At 47.0% G+C, this 21,359-nt stretch overlaps 1 long non-coding RNA gene across 1 annotated transcript in view; it reads right to left on the reverse strand.

The window, feature by feature from the left end:
- Positions 1-20,027: 20,027 nt before the first annotated feature.
- Positions 20,028-21,359, reverse strand: part of LOC144932911 (uncharacterized) — a 31,115-nt gene continuing 29,783 nt past the window's right edge. The window contains exon 3 of the long non-coding RNA XR_013636962.1: positions 20,028-20,046. This is a non-coding gene — a long non-coding RNA (uncharacterized LOC144932911). The remainder of the gene's footprint in view (positions 20,047-21,359) is intronic.

Consider the following 21,359-nt stretch of genomic DNA (forward strand, 5'->3'; position numbering starts at 1 on the left):
CCGGGCAAAGAAGCTAGTCGATTATATAGTGCGACAGCTGCAGCGTGGGTTGTCATCAAGACCCCCCCCACGGTGAAGGCTGGTCGCACGGAGACCTTGCCCTGTCCGTAACCTGTTCGGCGAGGCCAACCGAAGCGACATGGCAGGTTTGGAGCCTCATGGACATACTGCAGGATCCGCGATATAGGGAACCGGTTTGGTGCCGATCTTTGCACCCCGTCCCACCCGCCAACCGCCCTCTGCCAAGCAGCCCTGGCGCGGCTGTCCGAACCGCGGTGGGTGCCAGAGGTCGCAAACGGGTTTTGATTCCTTACCCGTACCCGTACCCGGCCGCACCAGGGTCGCAAACGTGTACCCGTTCCCTACCCGTACCCGTACCCTACCCGAAATGAGTGACAAACGGTCACTCACCAGTGACTCACGGCCTACCCGTACCCTACCCGATACCCGGCTACCCGGGTACGGGTAGCCGGGTATCGGGTAGGGTACGGGTATCGGGTACCCGGTTGCGACCTCTGGTGGGTGCCGTGATGGTGGAAGGCGTGCCGACGTTGGAGATGTTGACGTTGATCGTCCCAGGCAAGCTCGCCCGTTGCAACCTCCGATCAGCACGGTTGGCTACGTACGGCGCGAAAGAAGTTCGTGGTATGTACTTACGCGCCGATGTGCGCGGGAGCAGTGTTGCTCAGGACCTGAAGCCACAGTTCGAGGGCTCGGCACTAAGAAGAGTTCCTCGAGATGACCACGACGACGGCGACGTCGAGTGTAGCTGCACATCGACGAGTTTTCGCCGGACGGATGATGGAACCGAGCCAACCCCCCCCAACCAGGATTTGAACTCGCAACCATTTGTATTTTGCACTGCGGTCTGCTCAGTGTGTGCCTGACCCCACCACCTCCCCCCACCCCCCTCCCCCCCCCCCGGTGTCACCCGGCCACCTCAATCACGGCGACTTTTTGACGGGGCGCGTGGAGCGAACCGATGGCAGTGGGGCGCGAACCCGCCTCGCTATTTGCATGCCATTCATAAGGCAGCATGCTAAACGCTCTCCAGGGCAGCGTTTCACATCATTACGGGACACGCGGGGTTGACAGATTGCCCGGATCTCATCTGCTGGGGACACACGCCCAATCAGCCCTCGGGGCCCACACAACACAACCATGTCATTAGCCATGACCCAGCCATTTGCGGTGGAAAATAAAAATAAAAAAGCGTGCACACATGCTTCATTGCCTATGAGTTTATTCTTGTTTTAAAAAACGTGTGATTGATTATTCTTAAATGTGCTGCGCGCTCATTGGTGCCCGTTCGGTTTTTTTTTTTACAAACGGCGGCGTTGCGCCTGACGTTTTCATTTATGGAGATTTTTTTTGTAAGTTATCTTTGTTTGCGAGCAGTTTTCATCATCCATCATCATCATCGACAGCAGCAGCAGCAACCATGGTCAATCCGCTGCTGGATGAAGGCCCTCCCCAAGCCCCCACGGTGGCTTGCAAACGCTGCGTATAACTTGATCACGAATCGGGCTGTGCAATGTAGCGAGTCAATTGTGCGCACGTTAAATGTAAACGTGCGTATTTGTTCGTACCGTGACACCGAATTTCCATTTCCGTAGAAAAGCAAATATCCCTTGTTTACTTTTATTGCAGAATACTTTGTTTCCCCTTTGCAACCTGTCTCATTGCTAAAAAAAAATGATAATGAATGGCCGGTAAAAATAGCTAATTCATTAGTGTCAGCCTTTTAATGTATCATCACATTTACTCGCTCTCTTCATAAAAATTATCTGTCAACTGCTCGTAATTAGGACTACGCCGCGCTGGAGCATTTTATTTTGCCAACAATTTATGTCGGGGCGACCCGTGATTGAGCAGTTCCAAAAGGGCCCCCTTTTGTCCCATTGTGGCGATGATGGTTATTTAATGTGGGGGGATGTGTGGGGGGGGGGCGTCTACGCTCGGCACCGCACAATCGCCGCGGCAAGGAGAGAGAGAGAGAGCGCTCCGTCCCTCTGGCGCTAAACGCGACGGCGGCTCTTCAAAAAGCGATAAATCACAAATAAATAAATAACATAAATAAAAGCGCACCTCGACAGAGGGAGGGGCGAGTGCCGATACCACCGCGCCAATAATGAGAGCACGCACGCGCGCGCGCGCTGCAGACGCCGAACGACTATTCCCCGTTTAACGGAGGCGACGATCGATCCTGGCTGGGTCAGGGTCAGGGGCTGTCTCCTCCCGCCGCGTGTGGCCTCCGTGGCCCCTCAAGGGAACCGGTCGCGGAGGTCGGAAGGTCAAGAGCCGCGGTAGACAGGCGCACGAGTGCGTGGCAGCGGCTTAAGGACGTGAAAATGAGATCCCAAACGACAGGGCCGCCGCGATAGGGGCATTTCTCGACAATCATCATCTTTGACTCCGTTGGATTGTAGTTCACACGAATAAACGGCTTACACGCTTATGCAAATCGCGGACCACTGTGAGAGATGCCTTGTGTTGTTTCATATGTACTCGAACAGTGACGGGCATTACGTGTTTTAATGAGTTGCGCTTTTGTATATATATGAAATGGTAATTGGTTTACGTTTGTTTTGGCACACAATAATTCAGAACTATATGTTGAGCACGTCTCATTTTGTCAATCCACTGCTAAATAAATACCTCCCCACGCTGTGGCGGTCATGGGGGATTTCACCATGGCAGTCAGAGCCGGTTGATGTTTCAGATGTCACCTCTGATGTCAGCCGCGGCTACGAGTCTAACTCAGATAAAAACGAAACTATAAACTAAACTATATTTTTTTACCAGGTAAAACCCACTGAGCTACATAGTTATTTTTCAGAAGCTACCTGGCCACAAATGAGAACTCAAGGAAGTGGCTCATCACGTGGAAATATATAGCAGCCAAATACTCGAAACGCGTGTTGATTCCAAATGTGGAGGGAAAAACCGGGGAGAGATAGGGACATGCAAGCTCCAAATATACAGCAGGCATCAGGGACGGGATCGAACCCACGACCTCCTGTATACCAGGCGAGGTAGTTAACATCTCGCCACCGTGGCGCCCAGATCTCTGAATTTATAGCACGGTGTGTAAACCCCTGCGCCACTGACCTCCACACTGCTGGCCCTGCTCAACTATTTTTAAAATAGCTTCTCCATACCGTGTGGCTTGTGGGAGTTGTTCTGAGCATACTTCACCAGGCTGGTCATTGCGGGCTGGTGAAGGAGGGGAGCACAGACAAGGGGGCATTGAAGTACTGTAATTTAACAGTAGTGAGATTCCCATTGCATTCGGTCTTCTTTGTAATTTATTTTGGCTGACCCTTCCAGAGCAGGAGTCAATTAACACTAAACAACCTTCACGTGTATCACTCCGAGTTTGAAGAGAAGTGGAAGAGAGGAGCCACGTTGCCTCCCTGATTATCCTAATATCCATCTACGCGAATCTTCCTTCTTGTATCATTTTCAGTCCAACAAACGCACTCACTGCTTAACATTTCTCCGTTTTATGGAGGTGTCCCTGGGAATTTAAAGCAACGGCAGCAGTGTGAAACAAACAGCGAAACTCGTGATGCAAATCGAGAATGATGTCTTTGTAAATTCACGCTTATTACTTGAAAAGTGAATGTATAGGATATGGGAAGAACACGGGGGTCTATCAGATGAAATGACGGTGAAACAAAAATGCGAAGCTCCATTTCAACCGGGTCCCTCGGGGTCGTCAGCGATCACGAATATATTTCGCCACTCGGCACACACACACGCCACACCCAGTATACCTTCTCGCAATGCCTGTGGCTGCTTGTCACTCCGCACCTCCGATAAGCACGGTTGGCTACTTAAGGTGCGATGGAAGTTCAACATAAGTACGTACATGCATTCGTGCCATCTACTGCAGTTTTATAGCGGTTCTGAAAATATTGTCGGTGAGAGATTAAACCCCTGACCACTGTGCAAACTTAATTCACAAACCGTTGCCGTGGAGCATTGTGGGTAGACGGAAATATAAGCAGAAGCCGATTCTGTGTTTTGACGTAAATATACAAATATGTTTCAGTCCATCAGCCGATTTGATTTCCAGATGAATGTGATCACAAGCAGCATTTGAGTCAGCGTGCCTAATCTGGAGCAGTTCTGACCTCGTGGGTCGCATCAGCAGAGTCAAGCTTGTTAAACAAACGCTGCTAGATTACCAGATGTTATTGGCAAGAGCACTCCGTGTAAAATATTGTACACCTTTCAGCACAAAATGCAACACTATACACGGTCACACTATCATGGCCTTAACCATATATATTTTTTAAACAATGTACGTTGTGATTTCAGCCAATGAATTGCCCTTTAAGGCACACGGTAGATATTTGATAAACTTAAGCAGCAATGTGTCAATCTTAATTTGGAGCTTTCGTGACTGCAGGAATTACTCTTTGGTTCTTTCGGTAAAGTCACGTATAAAGATAAAATAATAAATTAAATAATAGCTTTTGTTGCTATTTCTTTTATACCTGATGACGATTGCTTGTGTTGCAATCGAAACGTCGTATGCTATTATTTAATTTATTATTTTATCGTTATACGTGACTTTACCGAAAGAACCAAAGAGCAATGTGTCAATTTTATCGGCTATATTTTTCCTGAAATATATTCTTATTTGTCTTTATTTATAAGTGGAGATACAAAACGGGGTCGATGCTCCACGGAAATGCATGATGAGTTGGGTTTGTATGGTGGTCGAGGATTCATTTCTCACCAATTTTGTTCACGGTCACCGGTTGACTGGAGTAAATGGCACGTGACCAGTCGTAGCTACAGGTATCGCGATAGGTATACTGGATGTGATGTGCCGGGTGAATACATATTATCCGGGTTTGCTGATAGACGACATTAGATGGCACGTGGCCAATATTAGCAAGAGGCATGCTGGATGTTCAAAGTTCAAAGTTCATTTATTAGGTATAGACGTGTGAGCCATTCGGCTCTTGAATCGGGTGCAATCGCAACAAACAAAAAAACATGAACAAGAAAACATCTTAAAGTGACTATGTGACTAAGTGCAAACAGAACATCCAAGAAAAGACAACAAAATATTGCAGAAAATCACCGTACACCAACCCTGTGCAAATATCCCAGTGGGATGTAAGTCAAACAACAACAACCACAAGACAACTTAGATTAAGGCCATCAGTCTAACTCTGTACTACAACAAACAAACATGGCCAAACCAAAAAACTTTTCGAAAATCACCAAAATAAAGCCATAAAAGCAATGAAACAGTGATCATAGGAACTGTGACCGAATTTTCACAATAAACGACGTAAATAACAACATGTACCACCAAACTCTGCAGCCATAGCTGGCTGCATGAGTCACTCCACAACAGCAGGAGCATCAGTCGGAGTATCAACATTTTTCAATGCACCTTTAAGATCAGCACACTAAATCAAAACACAGATCATACTTTGCATACTTTGCATATGTGGTGTGCTAGAAGCACAAAGATGTTCGGAAACTCCAGAAAACTGCCTCTCGTTACCACCCCCTCCACCTCCCCCGTTTCTGGCGGCGTCTTTGGAGCGTGGTAGCTGCCGCCGGCAGGGGAGGCGCCTCCGGCTGTCTGAGAGGCTCGCTTATTTATAACCACAGCGAGGGTACCGAGAAGAAAAAACAACAACAACAACAGCAATACTCTTTGGTTCTTTCGGTAAAGTCACGTAGGTATAAACTAAAATAAATCACGACGTTTCGGGCGCAACACAAGCGTCTGTCATCTCTTTTTACCCACGTGACTTTACCGAAAGAACCAAAGAGTATGGATTCCTGCAGTCACGAAAGCTTCAAATCAAGAAACAACAGCAATAACAACGAGAAGAAGAGTTGACGAATTCCACCGATGAATGCAATGTAGGTTGCGTTGTTTGTTTTGGTTAAACGTGTGATGCTATTTTGATTGTGTGTGTGTGCGTGTCTACAGATGGGTATTTTTTTTTGTATAACCGGTTAGCGGATTCTTCCCGGCTTTATATCGGTTCGGGTGTCGAGACTCCATGGAGGCCGAATTACTTGGTTCACCGATTAATTATAGAGATTGTGTCTGTGTTTAGCCCGATACTACGACAATGGATAACGTTCGGCTGACCATTCCCGAGGAGTCAATCAACATTTGGGCCACCGTTGTATTGGGGACCCAAATGAGCAATTTTAGTTGTGGCAGATGATCGCGGTTTCGTGCATAAACTCCACGAGATGTGTGCGAAATGTCAGATTTCTAGCTCTTCGGAGACATCGTTAGACTTTTTCATCACTCACAATCGTCTCATCGTCGTCGTCGATGAGACGAAGCCATGGTCAATCCACTGCTGGATGACGGCCGCCCCAAGCCACCTCCACCTCTCACGATCCTGCGATGCAACAATCCACCGAGCACCTAAACATCAACTGATTCCATCGCTTCATCTCCTCAGTGGATACAATCTGCAAGCATCTATACACACACACACACACGTATTACAATGCACATAATTTAGAGAATTAACAATTCAAACAAATTTACAATACATTTGCTTAAAAACTCATAATATTCAACCTTGTGACTTTTCGCTGTATGAATTGCTGTCCTGTTCATGGTATGTAAACCAAGGGACGATAACTGACCTCAGGGTCCTCCCTAAAGTTGGATGATGACCCAAACAGTAACAAAATCATGCAGTCTAAACTTGGATAATACTTTTTTTTATTTAAAGCTTTCGTGACTGCAGGGATTCATATTCTTGGTTCTTTCGGAAAAGTCACGGTGGCCCAAATGTAAAAATTCTCACGACGTTTCTTTTTTCAAAATTTCTTGCTGTGGATTTCACACCTGATGATGATTGCTTGTGTTGCAATCGAAACGTCGTGATAATTTTATTGTTTTATTTTTATTATTTTATCATTTCCCTTCTACGTGACTTTACCTAAAGAACCAAGAATATGAAACTATATATGTTGTAGGCAGGGCGGGATTAAGGCACGGGGGCTTTAGGGCCTGCAGCCCAGGGGCTTCCACCAGCTGGAGGGCATCCAGAGATGAAGTGAAAAGTTATTTCATTTGTGAACGCTGAATTTTATTTGTTGCTAGCTTTGTAAAAATAAATTGTATCTTTTTTCTTTTACTTTGTTTTCCTTTGGAAAATATTACTGTGGTTCTCACAGTACCTGTAGCCCAGGGGCCTACAAATTCTTAATCCGGCCCTGGTTGAAGGCAAACTATGCCTAACAAAATTCAACAAGGGACACAATAGTCACACAAAAGGTTGAGAAAGACTGGTCTACACCACCCACAGCACTACCCACTATGCCACGCACTATTCCACCACCCACTACACCACCCAATGCTTATACACACACCATCTACACCACCCACTACACCATCCAATGCTCTCTACACCACCCACTACACCACCCACTATACCACCCACTACACCACCCACTACACCACCCACTACACCACCCACTACACCACCCACTACACCACCCACTACACCACCCACTACACCACCCAATCCTCTCTACACCCACCATCTACACCACCCACTACACCACCCACTACACCACCGACTATACCACCCACTACACCACCCACTACACCACCCACTACACCACCCACTACACCACCCAATGCTCTCTACACCCACCATCTACACCACCCACTACACCACCCACTACACCACCCACTACACCATCCACTACACCACCCAATGTTCTACACCACCCACTACACCACCCACTGCTCTACACCCACCATCTACACCACCCACTACACCACCCACTACACCACCCACCGCTCTGCACCTCCCAGCGCTCTGCACACCACCCCACTGCACCAACCTCTGCAACCCTCCTCCCTCCCCCCTTCCCGGTGCTCTGCAGCTGCAGCCTCTGTAATCGCGAGCGGCACGACGGTGAGAAAGTTCTCACGTTGTTGAGCCGTGGGCTGCACGTGTTTACTCTGCGCGTTACAACCGAGGGGGGGTGAGGTTACAAAGGCACCGCCAGTGACCGCCAACGAGGGTAGCAGGGCGCGTCCCCCCCGTAAGCCAGAGGTCGCAAACGGGTTTTGATTCCTTACCCGTACCTGTACCCGGCCGCACCAGGGTCGCAAAATGGGTACCCGTACCCGGCCGGGTACGGGTACCCGTTCCCTACCCGTACCCGTACCCTACCCGAAATGAGTGACAAACGGTTACTCACCAGTGACTCACGGCCTACCCGTACCCGGCCGCACCAGGGTCGCAAACGGTTACCCGTACCTGGCCGGGTAGCCGGGTAGCCGGGTATCGGGTAGGGTACGGGTATCGGGTACCCGGTTGCGACCTCTGCCGTGAGCTCTCCACCGCAGGCCCACCGGCCTCGCTTGGAGCTCGAGGGTGAAATCTAACAAAGGGGCAAAGTTCCATTGCAACAACAACAACAAAACCCTCCACGGAAAACAAAAAAAAATAATGGAATACCCCCCCCCCTCTTTGTCGCATCACCCACAATGCGTGCGTGCGTGTTCGTGAGTGGGGTCACGTATCTGGTGTGGTGCGTGGGGAGACAAAGGCGGCCCGGCGTGATGCGTGATGCTGTCAACACACCGGTTGCTACGAGGACTTTACCCAACAGTTCGTTAAAGGCCATACGATGAAAACCATTGTCAGGTATAAGACTTGCACCGGTTTGATGCCAGCGTTGTGTATGAAGAATGTAACTTTAAAGCAGTGTTTTTTATTTCAGGATTGAGCGTTGACACGTGCTTAGGTTGTATTTATTTAATTCTTTAATCCCATCTCAAATAAGCCCACCCTCGTGTAGGTGACACTGCTAGGCGGTGTTGGGAAATGCGGACGGTTGATGCACCAACTCTCCTTTGGGCACAGATCCTTAAGTCAAATATTATCAAGGCAGCTTTTCAGGAGAATGTTCTGCTCCCAAGTCTACATGCAGATGCTGCGTTGTCAATAATCCTTTGTTTGCAGGCCCCGGACTACCCAGTGGTTAAAGTAATGATTTACATTTCAGCCGTGGCACATGATTAAGGGAGGGTTACGGGAGCATTCGGCAGACGAAAGAATTAGGGCGAGTTTAGAGGGAAATTAAAACGATATGAATTCTGGAAACCAGGCCCACGAAATAAGTCTGCGTAGACATGTGAGAGTACGGCGTGGGGAGGCATCTATACGGCAGTAGTGGCTTGCCAAAGGTCTCTATATTTGTTTCAGATATTTATGTTATGACAACGTACAATATAAGCAAGCGCGCCTTTCCCCCATTGATTTACAATAAAGCTAATGCAGGCATTATTGCTCATTCTCAAAACTTCAAGAATGCACATATATGTTAAACATTAAAATAACTCAGGTTGCAATAGGACGGTATAGCATATTAATTTACATACACATTGTGGGTTACCGATGAGCAAATTTTTTTTGGCAATTACAGTAGACATCGTGCTCTGAAATTCCTTATCTCTTTAGTTTTGCAGCACTGATACATACTTCAAGCTGCCATCATTGAAACTGTTATCCATTAAATTGTAGCTAAAATGAGTTTGGATGGAAATGTATTGGAGTTCGTAATTATCGCTGTTCTATCGTCCATATAAATGATCAAAGTCTTAACAGAAAGGGCAACTCTTTCTTCTTCCCTGTGTTCCCCTAAATGCTATCGCATTGGCTCCTTCGACACAGCACTCTTTATTACGCGGCACAAATGAAGGATTTTAAACAATTACAGATGGGCAAATATCGCATATCAGGTGCATTACCCCTAAGCTGGTTTCACAGGTAATTTATAAGCAAAAAAAACCACCACGGGCCCTCCTACCTTGTGCCACACTCAAGCCCCATGTGGCCCCTTCTCCCTGCCCTACCTCTCTCCTCGCTGCCTCCCTCCCCTTCCCTCCTCCCCTCCCTCCCCTCCTCCCCTCCTCCTCTGTCGTCTCTGTGCTCCGCTTAATCTGGCGTCGTGTTTTGGGGCGATTACGACTGGTCGCCTCGCCGTGGAGCCGAGGAAACACGGCGCCCCACACCAAATCTCATTTACTGCTTCATTGGCGCTCTTGTTAAAATCGGCCGAGCTACATCTCGCAGCCTCGCCGTTAATTTAGGGCAGGCCCGGCGCCAGTGTTGCCCGAGATTGTGTGGCGAACGTCACTCGCTCGGTCCCCTGACCAGCAGCGAGGGAGCGCGTCGCGCTCCCTATCTCTAGAAACACGACCGCCACGGGCGCCCAAACTTGATTGGGACGTCATCTGGGCAATTGCAAAATGCTTCTAACGGGGGGGGGGGGGGGGGGCTGTGGTCTGTTCTCGCTTTTAAAGGAACGTGATAAACTATTATTTTGAGCGCGTGGCTGGGTGGATGGGTGACAAGGTGTAGAGGTTTCGAAATTATACTTTTTTTTTAGAAGAGAAAAATAAACATATTTAGGATACAAAACCTGTAAAGTGTGCTTACAATTTAAATACTGCGCGATATATTAAAATTAATCCGAATCGGTCGGCACTGGCAGATTTTACGGATATGACCTAACAGATGTCGCCTAACAGATGTCACCTAACAGAGCAAAACATATTGTGTAAATCACGTGAAACAGCTTTGTACTGAATGAGGTTACAGTCATTTTATTTGAGTCCATTCCACAATTAAGTCATCCAAATATACAATTTAAATGTTACAATACGCTTCCAACACAAATGAGTGGAATGGATTTTGTGTAACTACATATAAATGTTTTTCATTTAAAACGTCAACACGAGTGTTCACATTGGGATGGAGCTGTGAACGGAGTGACCCGAGTTCGATTCCTGGCCATGGCTAACATCGCTGGCGAGTGGTATTTCGTGCACCCACATGCCACGGCGTTCAGCAACCCACACTGACCGGCATGAAAGAGCATGTGGTCAAACAACTCCCATGACTGACATTGCGTGGGCGAGTGAGCCTTCATCCACCAGTGGATTAACACAGACCGGTGCATTAAACAGTTGAATGTGCACATTCAGCTCTCTGAATCTGCAGGCCCTCTTAGTTCCAGCCCATGCGATGTACCCTGACACAGCTTGCAAGGCAGCAATCTGGCAGCAGAGCCATCCCCAAGGGATTTTGTTGTTGTTGTCAACGCAGTCGCTCAATCGTGGTGTTGTACTCGCGCCGTACGTTGCTGTGCAATTCGATGCTCAATTCAGTCGTGAATATTCATACGCCACTTGGGAGGATAAGCTTTATCGGTCAGAATTCTATCAACGCATTTGCGCGTGTAAAATATTACATCCTAAACGTAACAATGTTGTCGCATGGCGAAGGGTTTCATGACGAGAATTGTGGCATAAAAAAAAACTTCCATCCCGTGGCCCTAACCCCAAAGAATGAATACGAATCGTTGTATTGGCAACGAACCCCCGACGCTTTAAGCGTGCTCATGCTCAATCCATATCGCTTCTATGAGCAGCGGCGAGAAGTCTGTCCAGTTTGGCGAGATTCCAAAACAGTGACTCTTGATTTTTACGTAACAAGTGCAGGTGGTGTGGATAATTGAAATCAATAATATATTCACTCATTGATTGATTGATTGAATGAATTCTGATTGCACCAGCCTCCACCAGCTGGGCCTTTCATTGAAAAAGCAGGCAGCTGTCCCAGAGAACATGATTGTTGGGACTTGAGCATTGGTACATCAAACATCGCAGCCATGATCCAGTTAAGCAGGGATTAGGTTTCCTACGTGTGTAGCATGAATCCGATATAACGCGAGTCCATACCAGAGCAGTCTTCTTCTTTCATATGGCAATGTTTGTGGTTTCACATCGAGGTTGGTGAGTGAGCCAGTGGATGGTTTCCGAAGTAGCCTGGTGAATATCTCAAACGCTACGAGTGAATGATCGAAACGGGTTGTGCTCTTACTATGTGGTTCATGGTCTGAGATTTTGAATCGTATGGATATTCATAGACTAACATAGACTCTTTCACACACACAAGCACACCTTGGTGAATATCTGAAATTCTTCCAGGGAATGATCGAAGCCGGTCGTGTTGTTATTATGTGGTCCATGGTTTGGAATTGGTGACCTCGGTTGTACTTTGAGCCTTTATTAATCGTACATCGGTGCAGGAGTTGGCCGCGTATCCCGTGCAATGTTGTGATGCGCTTCAATGCGGACCGCCGTTCGCTGGGTGAATTGAACGCGACTCGTCAATCTACCGCGATGATTGGTAACCGCAGCAGTGAGGCGACGGCGTGACCACTGAGTGGACAAGTCCACCTTCTGGTGCCGACCAATGCAGGACAAAATGTACACGTGTACGTATGCCACGTTGAACTTCTTTCGCACCGTACGTATCCAACCGTGCTAATCGGAGGTGCGAAGGAAGGACAACAGACTAAACACAAAACGCTGTTCTAAACAAATGGGTTTTAAGTCTAGATGATTTAAAAGCGCACCGCACCAGTGGCTTCCTAATATCGGAAGGAAGAGTGTTCCAGACGACCGCAGAAATTCGCGTGTGATATTCCAGTCTCCAAGGGAATGACAGGGCTATCAGGATTAATAAGTCCGTCATTCCCTAGGAGCTAACTCTGATGGGCAGCAGTTCTTGTTTAGCGCTACCAAGCAAGACTATTTTGGGAATTAATTAACATCAATGCTAATGAGATTTTTTCCTACAGATGTTTTTAATGGGTATGTAATAATTCTCTTCGCTCTTCCCCCGCCCCTTACTTTCCCTCCCCCCCCCCCTCCAAGCCCCTCACCCCCCCACCATAGCATTTTGTTAATTTCTCACAATTCAGGGTTGCTGTTGTTTAATTTTCTTTCACCATCCCATTTGTATTGTTTCTTGTTTTTATCCTGCCACACTGTTTTGTCAATACCATTAGCTTAGATGGCCAACATCGGCATGTAATTATTAAAAAAATGCATAATATTGAAAACATTACAGTCTCGTGCGTGAAATTTGAGGCATGTGTCTTGGGCAGAGGAATCTGGTTTAGTTGATTAACGGGGCGTCACGTGTCTCAATGTTAAAGCCTCATTATTTATATTAAACGCTGCCTCCTGGCTGCACTTTGTATTTATCAGTCATATCATAGGTGACGCAATGGGGGACCGGTGGCGGCTAATGCCCTCCAACGTGGCAGAGTTTAGGGTGCGGTGGTGGAACAGTCAAGTTCAGCACCCCCACACAGAACATCCACGTGTTGTGATCCCTGTGTTGGTGGACAGGGGTGCTGTGCGATCCAAGTGGCTTATCTCTCATGAGAAAAAAAAACAAATAATTCTGATCATAATACGGTGCGTGTGGATTCCTGCCGAGGAAATAACAGAGAGCTTCTTGAAAAGGGATAGCCAGATCCATTTCTTTTGCCGAGGGTCAAAGAGGACTTTGAAATAGCTTAGTTGCTTGGCCCGCAAATTAACAACGCGCACCTCAATCACTTCTGTCGCTACTAATAAGCCCTTGAATTGACAGAAGTTGAGTAGCACGCTGTTCAAATGGGAACACACTCTTGCCACGTCCGATGCATTCTCCACTTTGGCGGCGTGCCTGCCGTATGAAATGAAGTCTCGGAATGAGACCTCCTTTACCAGTGCCAAAATATAGTAGTAGGTTTTTACCCTTTAAACTGGTACAGAACTTACACCTTTATACAAGGCATCATGTTTGCAATAACCACAACACAAGCAGTCAAAATGCAAACAAAAAGAAACAACTTTGATGATGATAATAATATGTACGCCTTCTGGTGTCATCTGGTCCAACACCAATGGAGACTAGGCTCTAAGGAAAGCTGTCTCGGGTGTGGACCAATCAACTTCAAGGACAGTGCATATTATTATCATCATCAGAGTTGTTTCTTTTTGTTTGCATTTTGACTACTTGTGTTGTGGTTATTGCAAACATGATGCCTTGTATAAAGGTGTCAGTTTTGTACCAGTTTAAAGGGTAAAAACCTACTACTACGAAGTCTCGGAACTTAGGCCCTCCTACCCTAGTTCTAAATAAAATCAAATAAAAGGGCAGTGGGCCTTCATAATGTGCTATATGAAGAAGGGACATTGCCCAAAACGTCGCCGATTATATGTACTTTTTTCTTTGAAGGTCACAGTGTCGTTGACGAGTGCGTTGAGTTTTGTTTATTACGCTCTTGCACCACTGTCAAATAACCTGTTCCGAACAGAAACATGTTTTATCCACGGCAAGTTTCAAGATTCAGCTCACGGCTTTGTTTCCATCGTCCTGAGCTCCTCGAAACCCACTTCTAGCTTCACCTTCCTCAAGTTCGTACCTTCAGCCTGCCAATCTGGATACTGGCAACGTTTACGGTAAAAAAAAAAGGTTAAAATTAAGTGACGAATGATCTCTGACTCTGTCCTTCCACACCGACCCCTCAACTCATGTACAAACCCGCATATGAATCGTGGTGAATCATGGTAAACAACACCAAAACAACCCACTCGGCATGACGAGGCCTTCGTTTACACATGGGGCACACACACAAACTGTACAATATTTATCTCTCTTTACATTTAATTTCTGTCGATAGAATTTCCTCTTTTTTTACTCGCATTATTCCTGACTTATTTTGAAAGTGTAAGAGTTTGTAACCGTGTAACTCTTAATATTGATTACACTGTTTTCTTGTATTTACCTATTTTACCCCTCGCTGCTGCTGCTACTGCTGCAAATATAGCCAGTCGGTCACTCCAATGCAAAATGACCGTTGGCTCGGAAAAATAAAGTTTAATGATAGAAGTAGGTTTGCAGAATGTGCCAGACAAAAATAAATGGGCCTTACTCTCACTCGAATGCAAGCGAGCCAGATTCTCTCTCTGTTCAGCAAAAAAATATATGAAATAAAACAAATTTGGAGTCTACTTTTGAATTTTCATATGCAGTAGCACATCATACAACCGATTTGCTTGACTTTGTTCAATACCATCACGATTACTTCCCCACCCCTTTTTACAAAAATGTACCAGAAAAAATTCCGAGACGTATACCCCTAATCTTCGGCGAGAGGGTTGAACGGTGTATGTCTCATTTCAAGCGTTCTTGCAGGCGCAGCGTAGCATCGTGCCCATTAAAAGCACTTACGGCTTTAATGAGATTTGCCCGTGCACTGTTTAAAAAAAAAGATTCTAACTTTTCTGCTGAAGTTACAGAAAAATAAGACGTGAAAAATGAAATGGCATTACGTTCAAAATTTAATTCAATTATAATTAAAATATATTGTTGCTTAAATTATCAAAAAAGATTGCATTGCGATGGAATCAGGACCTACTGAGGGGAAAAAAAGTCATTTCTCAAGAAATGGTATTTGTTTTGCTTGATGAATAACTGCTAAATGAAACCTCTTAAGTACGGAAAAATACTTAATGTGCTCTAATACATTTTTGCAGTGGGGTGCCCAACTTTATTACGGAGGAAAATTATAACCGTAAATGACACCGTAATATCATCTGCATTTCATTAGGTTCAAAACGGCGTGCGTGTCGTCATTAGTCGGGGCCCTACCGCTCGCCGGCCGAAACCGACTCGCGATTCGTGAGAGAAATTGCGGGAGAGAGTGCGAGCATCAGGCTCTCTGTCCGAACGAAACGGGAACGCGTTCAATTTGCGCAAAACACCTCCCCCCGCACGTTCATCTTACCCCTTGCAGCAGAGGGTGTTCCAGCTCAACAAACACAATCTCCCCGCACAAACCCTCAAACTTTGGCTCTCTGCCCTCCAGCCTCCGCAAATTACACATACACCCAGGTATTAACCCTTTCGCGGACCCCCCTCAACCGAGATTTTTTTTTAGGTTTTCACCTCTCCTAACCACCCCTTGAGCCCCCCTCCCCACCCCCACTTCGCTCCTTCCATCACCCGCGAGCTCAGAGGCTGTGTTCATTTTTGGGAAAGTGTTCACCTCCGTTCTCGGGGCAAGGAGACAAATCAAAGAGCCCGTGTTAGGTGCTCACCTTGGGGTAACACCCGCAACGCGTGGCCAAAATCTGTTAACAGGAGCCGTCGACAGCGTCCTCTCGCGCGAGCAAGGGGAGAGCTGAGACTTGGCCGTGACTTGGCCAATTGCAGTGGCAAACGCGCAGAAAAAAGTCAGACGCAGCTCCTCGCCGATGGTCGAAGACGTGAAACCCCCCGCAAGCTTTCTTGGGAGGTCGTCGTACCAAACGACAAAAGATCCGTCGACAAACCAAAAATCATCCGTTGCCAATGTCCGTCGCCAGAGAACGCCGCCGTCCAAACTGGCGGGGGGTGACAAGTTCACCGAATGGCACCGGAGACGAGGGACGAAACGAACTTTCCGTTGGATACCGGGGAGTCAAAAGGGAAACGCAAGAGAGGAAAGGCCATTGACAAAGCCCGGCGCCAGACTGTGCACAGGGACGCATTGTCTCGCGGGGGTTACCTGGGAAGAGCTCCGGCTAACGGCGCACGATCGTGATGGGGCGAGGTGTTGGGTTGCCGCCCCCCCCCCCGATGTGTCGGCGACACGTCACGGGCCTAGCACCTAGGGGCAGTGGTTGGGGCCTCGCGTAGGTAGGGTCACGTGACATTATGTTAATATCTTCTTGGTTCTTTCGGTAAAGTCACGTAGAAGGGAAATAATAAAATAATAAAAATAAAACATAATAAAATAATTCTCACGACGTTTCGGCCACAACGCAAGCAGCCGTCCTCAGGTGAAGAACAGGTCTGTCGGAAAGACGCTGTCTTTTTAAATCCTTTATATTAAGTTCGCTTGCTTGCTTAGGACCGTGCAAATCTTTAGGTCGTTTTTTAACCCACTTCCCGTGATCCAGTCGAGCTGACATTTTGCACACAGACTCGTTGTGCGTGACAATGCATTTTCGTGAAAAAAAAATTCCAAAATTTTACACTGTTTAGGGAATTTTTTTAAAATATTTAATTACCAATTGTTTAATGCTGCCAGAGGACGAGAGGACTCTAGCCGCCCCGATGCCACGCATATAAAGGATTTATAGTGAAAAACTTTGTTTTTACGGGTTTACTTGTATTATGTTTAATTTTAATTATTTTATTATTTCCCTTCTATACGTGACTTTACCGAAAGAACCAAGAAGATGAATCCCTGCAGTCACGAAAGTTTTAAAATCGAAATGATGTTAATAGTCGCTGGCCGCCGCCAGTTTACTGACCCGTGGTTTACCTTGCGACGAGTTTGGGTCACCCGGTCGCTGCGGCGCGACAGAGCTTTGGCTTGGCGCATCGAATCGGAGCGCCGGTGAACTTTCAATGAGAGGCGCTCCAAGCACGAGGCCATCGCACCACACGTCCATTGCGCACTGCCGCTCGCACCTCGACGCGTCCGTGGACGCGTGGCCGCTTTCGCTCGAAGGACTTTTTTTACGAAAAAGTGAAGAATCAAATTCGCATCACGTGGAAGAAGGAAAAGAATGACTTGTAATTTTCATTTCGTTTTGACTTCATTTCACCAGGTGAGAAATCACTGAGGCATCGAGTAGTCGCAGCGAACAGTGTAGTTTAGACTTTAAAGGGTGCAGATATTAGAGGGTCTATCAGGAGGGCTTGATTTGCGCCGGAGCTGTACAGAGTCTAGCTATGGAAAATATCGCGTGATAAATTAAGCCCTGTTCAACAAGGGAAGTTCAGATGCTCATCAGCAATAGACACAGATTGCCAAAGCAAGGAAAAGTTAACAACTCATATCCAAATCGGTAATCGGCTACCTTATGAGGTTGCACTCATTACACACAAAGTGCTTGCCACAAATGAACCACAATGCCTTGCTTGCTGATCTCGTCAAGGAGCATAAACCATCACGCAAACTCCGGTCATCCTCGCAGCGGCTACTGGCTGAGCCATCGAACAAAGACGGGCACTGCATCGCGCGTTTCAGATGCGCTTCTGCGGCCGTCTGGAACGCTCTTCCTTCCGATATTAGGAAGCCACTGGAGTGATGCACTTTTAAATCATCTAGATTATAATCTCATTTCTTTAGAATTGATTTGTGTGTTTAGTTTGTTGTCCTTCGCCCACACCTCTGATGAGTACAGTTGGCTACGTACGGCGCGAAAGAAGTTCAACATACATACATAACTCATTCTACTAACCACTGGTTGTGGAGCGGCGGCATTGTGATTAGCGCAACGTACTTATGAATCTGGGAGTCTGAGTTCGAGTCCCGGTCATGGCTCACATCCGCAGCGAGTGATATGTGAACCGGTCCTGCCTCCAGCCCCACCCATCACCCACCCCCTGATTCCTCTTCTTTACCAACCCCACACAGTCATGACAGACGACACTTCTTTTTTGGGGGGGGGAGAAGCCTTTTCAACCCGGCAGTGGCTTCACACGAAAATAAAATATCTGAGACTGTTAAAATTACTACAAATATATTTCAATGTACTCGCGATGTACCTGCACAAAAATACTCCCCAAATCGCGGTGTGCTAAAAAAAAATTTGAAATGAAGCGAGGTGCGCGTGTTTCAATTGGCCCGTACACGGACGGGCGCATGCAGAAGAGCGTACGGTAGATGCCTCCCGCCCGACCGCCCGACCGCCCGAGCAGAGGCTGAGCGCGAGAGTTGCCGTGCGGGGCTGTTCGCGGATGGCTGCCGCACTGCGTCCGAGCCATTAGGGGGGGAATGAAGATTGTAGATCTCCGTTACAGGATGTTGGCTTCCGATATTATCATCATGCTCCATTGGCCTCCCCTACATGGCTGACTCTTAGTAATAAAAAGGTTATATTCCGCGAGCAAGAGAGTAACCGTGGAGGAACGCGGTGCTGGGAGCGTAAGAAAAGAAAAAAATGCGAGCCACGTGTACACGCGCGCGCGCACCATGCGATCCAAACGGTCATCATTTCACTACCAGCAGCAGCAGCAGCACCAACATCACCCCCCCCCCCAACCCCCCCCCAAAAAAAACCGATAAGAGTTCCGCTGCAGTGTGTGTTGTGACGGGCTTGTAAATATGTACGGGGAAAGCGATCATGGATAATGTTTAGTTCGGGGACAGATCGTCGCGTAAGGTATAACGTCAACAATTTAAACTCTAATCCTCCACCACGCGACAGAGCCGGTCGAATCAGCAGGATGTCGCGTAAGCCAATTTGCCACGTGATTTCGGGGTATTTTCTGCAAACCGCCGAAATGCTGAAAAGCCGAGCGAAAATGTTGACGATTTTGGAGCTGCGACATTTCGCTGGAGATCGCACCCAGCATCACCGCGTTGTAACAAAAGCGCAGCTCTCCATCTGTTTTTAGCTATAAAACGTCGGCAGTGCGTTAGTATTTATCATAACCCCGAGGTTACGGAGAGGCACAAATGCTTTGTAAACATTTCAAAGACCATCTAGTGTCATTTCATATATCGGGTGACGTATGTCCACATTGCAGCGACACACCACTCGTCTGACTCGTGCGTGCACTCAGCGCAATATATGAAGGACTGAATGGTTGCTGAAAGGATGGATGGATTTATGGATGAATGCAGAACAGGGTGTAACAAATGGCAATTGAGCTGACAAAAGACATGAGGAGGTAAGTGATTGTGCAGATGAACACGAGAATGATTGAATGAATGAACAGGCGCTGTGAGTTACGGGGAAACACGCGGACCAAACGATCGCTACGCAATGCAACTGGACGGATGGGAGAGAGAGAGAGAGAGGGAGGGAGGGAGAGAGAAGCAGATTTGCGTGCAATGCCGCACGCAATTAGATTACAAGCAAACTACTGATCAGTGTTATGAGAAAAATTATGCAGCATTTTGTAAATCGGAGCTTAGCTTAGCGTGAACGAGCGGTGCGGGTCGCGTTTCAGAGACATCGCGCAATCACATCAAAAAATAAAACAAAACGCAATAAAAACGACACCTTCACAAGATGTAAAAAAAATCCAGCCAATAATACAATTTCAAAGGTGTTTTATCTGGAATTTTTTTTGCATTTCAAATAAATGAAAAAAAATAAAAGATGAAAATGCAGAACTTTTTCCTCTGTGTGTTCGTGTTGGCTTTGAATAAAGAGCCCCAGTGCTGAAAAACAGAATACCAACCTTTCGTGACACGTTCCACCCAACATCAGACAATGCAATTTTCAGCCGGGGCAAAGAAAAGTTAATGAACTCTTTTCAAATGTTAATTTTCTCTCTCTCCATCATTTCCCTCCCTCTGTTTCTCTCAGAAATGCTCTCCCTTTTTTCTCTACGGCACAGATAAGGCAGGGCCGAGATGTGAGGCGTCTCTTTGTGCTATTTGTCCCCACGATCTCAAAAAAAAAAACCCAACCAGTGCTCCCTGCAAGTAAGAAGTTCCCAAACAACTGATTCAATTTACAAGATCAAAAACAGGTACTACGAGAGAATAAAGAGACTGCTATGAAAGAAATATAAAAAATGTTTTTAAAAACATCACCACCACACACCTCAAGGTCGATCACCCCCACCCAGTTCGACGTGCAGTGGTATTGTCTCAATCGACTTGATGTCCCAGCCTCCCCTCGGGTCATTTCTCTAGGTATTGAAATTTAAAGCAAATGCAGGGCCCATTTATTTAGCATTGTTCTTAAGATGAGCTCGCTTCAACGCAAACACAGCAGTGGAGGTGGAGTGGACTGCTGCGGTATTAACGCTGTTAACCCCGCTCATCCGAGGTACGATTCCCGCCCACCGCTAACGTCCGTGTTCGGTGATGTATGAACCGGTCCTGGGCCTCCCCTTCCTTCACCAACCCGTATTGGCCAGCGTGGTGAAGTATGGTCAAACAGATCACAATTACCGAAACAATGTGGGAAGGGGTTCATCCAACAGCGGATTGCCACTGACTGCACATTACATTTTTTAAAAATAAATAATTGTTATTACAGCGGTTGTCACAACGCACGTAGACACACAGATACGTGCATCGAACATAACCGCTGCAAACTTCGATTTAGTGATTAAAATCTCGCAATCAGCCATAGAACCGAGTAGTAATTATTAAGCCCCATTTACACCACGCAGACACAGGCGGAGAGAGAGAGTGTGAGTCAAGGACACCGACGTAGTGACAGATGACAACGGCCCCATCACAGTGTGAGCCTGCATCTCCGGTAATCAAATTGACCATAAATGTACCCGCTTTTATTTTTTTCCAATCCACCGCTGGATGAAGGACTCCCTCACCCATGCCGCGCCGGTCACGTGGTGTTGTTAGACCAGGCTCGACCACGCTTGGGCAATGCGAGGTTGGTGAAGGAGGGGGAGAGGCCACAAACTATTTTTTTTTGTTTTTCGCTCACCGCTGATGTTCGTCGTAGCCAGGGAATCGAACCCAGGGGGGGGGGGGGGCGGTGGGTTCATTGCGCAACA

Source organism: Lampetra fluviatilis, chromosome 6 (genome assembly GCF_964198595.1).
Source record: "Lampetra fluviatilis chromosome 6, kcLamFluv1.1, whole genome shotgun sequence".
NCBI classification, from domain to species: domain Eukaryota; kingdom Metazoa; phylum Chordata; class Hyperoartia; order Petromyzontiformes; family Petromyzontidae; genus Lampetra; species Lampetra fluviatilis.